Here is a 6,827-nt window from a genome sequence, read left to right on the forward strand (position 1 = left end):
TGCTCTGGTTCCAGCTGCAGTAATGGGCTTGGGCTGGGGCTGCCCGTGGCCCCGCACTCTTACACACTGTCCCAGTCCATCATGCCTTTCACTTGGTTATTCTCTTCCCTCATTAACTGACCAGAATCTCTCATTTCCAGCTGGAGTATTATTCTTTTGAGGCTAAGTATCAACTCCATCTGCCTTTACAGGTGTATCTCTAAGCCAGCTGCACCCTGGGTCTTCCCTTGTCAGGTGTTCCCTGCTGTCACTGCTCCTGGGCTCTCCCCACCCCATCAAGAGAGCAGTGATGACCCCCCCCCCCCCCCAGCTGGATTTGGATTCTCCAGAAGAAGGAACCTCTTCAAGCTCTTGCCATATAAAGCACAATGTTAAAACATTTCAGAATTGCTCAGTCTAATGACAACCTTTTTCCCTAAAGATAGATGTTGCCATTAATCAGAGGTTCTCCTGCTTTGCTTCACTAAGCCATGCTCATTCCAAGAACAAAAGGGCTGCCACTGGAATAGCCCAGCTTTTCAATTTCAAACCACCTGCATCTTACAGAAAAAAATGAAATCTTCAAAAATACTGTGCAGAACCAAATGGTACAGGCTATTTCACTTTCCTTCATGGTTTTCTAACTTACTGGCTTTTAAGTAATGAATAGTCCAACACCAAAAGCTCCACTCAAATAAGACAAACAAACACTTAAAACACACATTACACATGGCATTCCCAGCCATCTGTAAAGGTTGTTCTCTAAAGAATAGAGAGGGAGATTGTTAAATTCTTTGTCTAAGCCAGAGCACAAAGCATCAGTGCGGTGAGATGTTCAAGCACTGGTCAGATGTATATGGGGGAGCATCTTTATTTGGTGACAGAAGTCAGGAGAGACTGTGCTGACAGGGTCTTTACAACCCACTGTAACCTTTCAGCCCTTTCCTGCTTGTTTTCCCCCATTACTATTCAACCACCCTGAAGACTGGCAGGCAGTCTCTTCTATGTCACAATTTTTGGTACTTCATCTTCTGTAGCTCTGTCTTCTCCTTGCTCTCCCCTTACAGGTCTGTCTTCAAATAGGTCTTTTGGAGGATCCTTTTCATCTCCTTGTCAGCTTTTTGGGGTGCAGTGTCCCCAGTCCAGCCTTTTCCCCTCTGCTCTCACCCCTGTGAAATCACTTCTTAAATCCCTGCCCTGGAACCCGTGTTTCTGTCACAGGAAGCATAAGCTGCTCATCACCATGCAGAGGGCTCCTGGCACCCAGTCCCCACTCTGTCTGTCACTGCCTCACTAGTGAGATCTGAGCTCCCATCTTGGATGGCTCCTGTGAGCAGTTGGCAGCACCACACTGCCAGCTTTTCAAACAAACTTGTAATTCTCTTGCACCCCCTCAGCTTAGGGTGTGTGTTCAGCAACACTCTGAGATCACCCTAATTATCTGTCTCCGTATCTGCCTGAGTGCCTTTTTCTGCCTCACAGCATTACAGAACAACAGAATAATTTGGGTTGGAAGTTCCCCACCCACTATTTTGTGTTGGAACTGGAGTCCCCTTCTTCTCTGGCACAGGACAGTTCCTGGAGGCGCATCCCTGGCTGCCGTGGCAGAGCTGATGTTTCCGCCTCCCTGGGTGTCCCACAGGTGCTCATTGCTATCCACACTTGGCATCAGCTCTCCAGCTGCTATCAAAGTACAAATGAGTCAGCCAAGCACTTTCTAGGAACTCCCCTTCTTTATTCTTACTTCTTAACACAGCTGAATTGTGGGTTTGGTTATGTTTTAGTGTCTGAATTCACAATGAAACACTGTTAAGCTGTCTGAAGTGGAAGGGATTTGTGTTTAGAGTGCACTTTGGAATGTTTTCCTTTATTTTGCCTTTGTCCTACTTAGAACCTCGTTGAATGGCAGCTTTATTTGATTCCTCTGATGCACTGAAACATGATGTACATACTGTGGAGTGTTTTTCTTGGAACTATTGTCCTACACAATAAGTATTGCAAACGTTAATTACACAGCAGTTCCCACAAAGTCCTGGTTTACAGCATTTTCTCAAGACACCACAAGTGATTTTTTTAAAACGGAACTTATGTTGTTGTGGAGTAGTTTGTCCTACTCATACCACCTGTTTTCATGCCTGTGAGTCAGACTGTGTCCCAACCAAGCCATTAGAACTTTTCTATCGTGTATCTTCTACCCAAAGAACCGACCCTCCTTGACCACTTCAAAATTTCAGGGGTCTGCAGCCCAATGTCCCTGCTCTTGGCAGAAGGGCACAATTGTTCCCATGTTCCTGCTGTTAGGAACATTAATCCACGAACACCAGAGATTTATGTCCAAAAAGGAGACAGAGGAGTCCTGTAACTTTATTCTAATAAAGGGAGAGGCCATGGGCATTTCCCACGGAGGCTCTCAAATTGCTGGAGGAAGCAGCCTCCTTTTTATCCTAATTTCCCGGCCACATTTCCTTCTCTCTTTCCCCATTGGCTGAGGTACTTGAGAGGTACAGACTTCCTGAGTCGCCTAATACAGACCCCCTCCTAATGTACACTCCCTTCCCCCTCTTTTTCTTTGTATCTCTGTTCTTTTTCTCCAAATCTAGAAATTTATCACGGCCTTGGGTGAGACAATTGGTCTGTGTCAATTAGTGGAACTCCTCTGGAATTTATGGTTCTTCCCATTGCTTCTTTCACCTATCAGTATCTGGCTTTATCTACCAGCAAGCCCACAGTGTGTTTGTAAAGACACCTCCCTCTCATTCCTTTCACTGCCTGCCTGCACTCCCTTCCCTGCCTGTCAGGCATCTCTGCTGTTTCCTGACCCTGTCATTGACTCAGCTGCTGTTCTCAGGAATTAAACATTCATTTCCAGCCACTTCCCATCCTTTTACCTTCTGACATTCCAGTTTCCATTGCTAAATTCCTACTCACTCGATTTTTTCTACACCTTTGTAAAAGTAGTCAGTATCTCCCTCTTTTCCCCTTTCTTTTCTTAGTATTAATTTCATTTTTATGTGCTATCTTCAAGCCCTGGAGAAAAGTCCTGAAGGATACAGCTTTCCTGGAATGTACTCATTATCCTATTAAAGGTGCCCTGCCGCCCCAGTCCTGTGCCCTTTGCATCTCTCCCTTATTTTGTGGCATTTTCACATGAATCTCTTCACCCCTCCTCAGCAGGGACCTGATGGCTCAAGTCTTCATCAACCTTCTCTGCTCCGTGCCAGGAGGCAGCTGGCATTGTCAGTCCTTGCGAGTTTTATTCGTCAAAGTTAGTCCTCTCCTCCTTTGGTTGTGCTTCTAACTGGTCACTGATTGCTGTGATTTATGGAACCTCCATAAAAGGTTGTGGAAATGGCACGCAGTTCCCCGAGCAGCCCCATCCAACAGGACAGTGTGGAGATAATCACCTGTTTATCTCCTGCTCAATGGGTTCCCAGCAGAACTCATTATGAATTCATTCAAAGGGAGGTGCAGTGTCCCGTCTGGTAACGATGGTGACAAAACCAGCACTGGTTTAAAATCGCAAAGTGCCTCTGCAGCATTGCTGCGGCTGCCGAGGGATCCGTACTCTCGGGGTTTGCTCAGATGCCACGGCATCCCGAGTACTGCTCTCAGTATTCCATACTGCCAGCCCCTTCCTTGCTCCTACCTTCAGGAGAAATGGGTTTGTAGTGTCACTAAATAATTTTCTGTGAGACTTAGAGCAGCGTTCACCGTCCTGGCACTGAGGGGACGGAGCCTGCTTTAAAATAAACAGAAGCGCAGACTGGAGCACTCTGCTGCAACTGGAACAAACCTGGTGAACCCAAGACAGCAAATGTCATGTGTGCAGCAGGGATGAGCTTTCATCCATGCTATATTGACTGCTATAATGCTGCATCTGCTTTGGGTCCTGCTGGGGTCTTGCAGAGCATTTGGGAGTTAGGAGGAGGAAGAGGAGGAGGAGGAGGTGGTGGAAGGAATCTCTCTCTTGCTCACATCAGAGTTGTGTTTTCATCCTGAGCAATTCTTTAATGTCTCCATACAGAGGCGTGCTGGACTAACAAGGCAGCTCAGAAAGCTATTTGCTCCTTTTCTTGGCTACTGCTAAGGACATCTGCTGAGTGGTCTGTCTAACTGAGGGAAAAGGTGGTGTTAGGGGTGGTTGTGGCTGCAGAGCTGTGGAGAGCAGCCCAGGAAGAGATGGAACAGTGAGCTCATTTTCTGAAGACTGGCAAAAGCTTTGCAGTAGGCTGTACCAAATAATTACCTCATTGCAACACATTTATCTCTGCAATTCTGGGGATACTTTCATTTTGCAGGTGTGGAGAGGCATTTCCAAACCCAGATAACATTCCTAGTGATGAAGCAATAATTGTTCCTGGCATACTGCCTGAGATTTGAAGGCAAGCTTTGGCCTGAGCTGCTGTGGCACCAGCTCCAGCCAGCATCTTGACAGCCTGTCCAGAGCAGAGCAAGACAGGAGAGGGAGCTCCTCCAGCCCGTGTCAGTGTGTTTGGGAGATCTGCCTTGCCTGCAGCTGCCGGTGCTGGGCACAGTGGCTGCTGCTGCCACGTTGCTGCCTTACAACAGAGTACGGTGATTTCTGGGTGAACCAGCTCGGGTGCCCTGTCACTTTGGTGATGCTTTTACACCAGCCCAGGACTTTGCCTGCAGTCCAGCGTGGAACCATCATGAAGCTCTGCCCACATCAGCCCTGTACTTCTCAGAACCTGTTTGCAGAGGGAGACCCTCAGGCAGGAGCCCGTGGTGGGGGCAGAGAGTGCAGAGAGGCCCCAAAGCCCCACAGGCACTATGGGGACAGCTTGAGCCTCCAAAAGCACTGTGTCAGGCTGGCCTAGAGCTGGGAGGTACTGGAGGGAGGGGAGCTGATGTACAACCTCCTTCCTTCCCCTTCCAGGCTTTGCAAACAATGATGAGGACCCTGCTGTGCCTCTGACAGTGCCGTAAGCCAGCAGTGTCCAGCTCCCCTTGCTGGCTGCAGGCCTTTCCTCCGCAGACTTGTCTACTTTTTGGGCTTTGATTTCTCTTGGGGACCTCAGGGCAGAGGGCTCAGCATGAGACCCTTTGGTGCCACCCCAGAATGTTACCACCAGGAATCCTGCACAGCCAGCCAACCAAAACAGTGTATCTCGATGTGAAATCAGAGATGCTGTGATAAAAGGAGACGGAAGATACAACCATTATGGCCACTGTATTTTTATGACAGAGTTGCCCTTTCCCTCAGTGACAGAATTTCCTTGTGTGTATGTGTGGACTTGTAAAACTCCAGCCCTTGGACTCAAAATATGACTAAATAAGGACAAGTGCTAAGAGTGCTCTATATCACACAGTCCTGAGGCTGCTGGCAACAGCTGCCATGTAAGGTGTAATTAAAGGAAATGTGTTGCCTGGAATATTAATTAACAGGTAAGTAATCAGCAGCCTACCTGCACACCTGAGCTCCTTAGTCCCACTGCAGAAGTGCAGGGGCTGGCCACTTAGCTTCCCAGCAGCTGTGCACATCAGGGCGTTACAGTGCTCCCTCACTTCCTGGGTTTCATTAAAGGAAGTTTAGTGAAGAAGTCTCATTTGCAGAGATGCCAGCCATCTAAAACATACCCTACTTTTACTGAGTACATGCAAATTGATTTTAAAACATCCATGCAGAGAGAGGATGCAAGAAAACAAAAAGAGAATTACCACACTATTTAAGATCTATACCCCAAGTTTTGTCTGTGTCTGTTTTCCCACCTCCATGTTACAGAAGAGAGCTGCTGCCAAGGGTCCAGCACCTACTCCAGCTCTGGCCCGGATGGGCTGTGACTCCCCAAAAGGTACAGCCTGAAATGCTAGGGAGGGTGAAACTCAAGGTGTTGAGCAGTCAGCATGTTGGGAGCATCTCACACAAATCCATAGTTGCAGCTGGTCTCAAGCACAGTTTGAAGGTCATGTCCTTAGATATTGCCTTCGAGGTCCCTTCGAGGTGTGAGTGTGTCAGCAACATGCCCCTGGGGTGGGATGGCTGCAGGCCCTGCAGTGGGAGGCTGAGCCAGATGGCAAGAGGCCTGGGGTCTGCCAGGGTATGGGCTGGCAAGGCCCAGGAGCAGAGGCTGGAGTGACTCTCTTACGATCTGCTCTAATCACAGAGGAGCAAAGAGAACTAACTCTCTGTGAATAAAATGGAACAAACCCAGAAAGGTTCGAAATATTCCCCAAAACAAGATAAAGACCAAATGAGGTTAGATGTTGATACCAAAAAATTGATATATTTTATTTAATAGTAAAAGATGCAAAGAGAAAGAAAGAGGGGAAAAAAAAGAAAGGAAGAAATAGAAAAAGAGGTGTGTGTGGGGTGGGACCAGGGAGAGTGACAGAGACAAATTAAGTAGAAACACATCACCCCTCTTTGGGTCCCAACAACGTCTCGTTGCTTGCCGCCATCTGGTCTTCTTGGTGGTGAGGGTCCCGCGCCGAAGAGTACAGAATCCAATGGATTAATATACGTTTGGGCAGGTGGGAACACCCACGTGCCTCCCCTGAGGGGAGCAGGTTTGATACTGTCCCTTGCAACACTGTGGATCTGTTGCATCATGCATCATCATGTGCAGTGCTCTGGTGCAGGGCATGGGGACTCTTTGGGGGGCCTTTGAAGGGCCATGACACCCCCTCTGCTATCCCTCAGGTGTATATCCCCTGCATGTGGCTTTCCCGGGGTGGGGGACCCCGCAGCTGGGTGGGTCTGCCCAGCAGAGGATGGGCGTTCACTGCCTCTGACCAGAGGCTTTTTTTTTGCTGTACACCCAAAACCTCTCCTCCTCCTGCTGGGTTGGGGGAGTGTGTGCAGGCCTGGCAGCAGGTAAGACTGGGGC

The sequence above is a fragment of the Corvus cornix genome, chromosome 5 (genome assembly GCF_000738735.6).
Source record: "Corvus cornix cornix isolate S_Up_H32 chromosome 5, ASM73873v5, whole genome shotgun sequence".
NCBI lineage: Eukaryota > Metazoa > Chordata > Aves > Passeriformes > Corvidae > Corvus > Corvus cornix.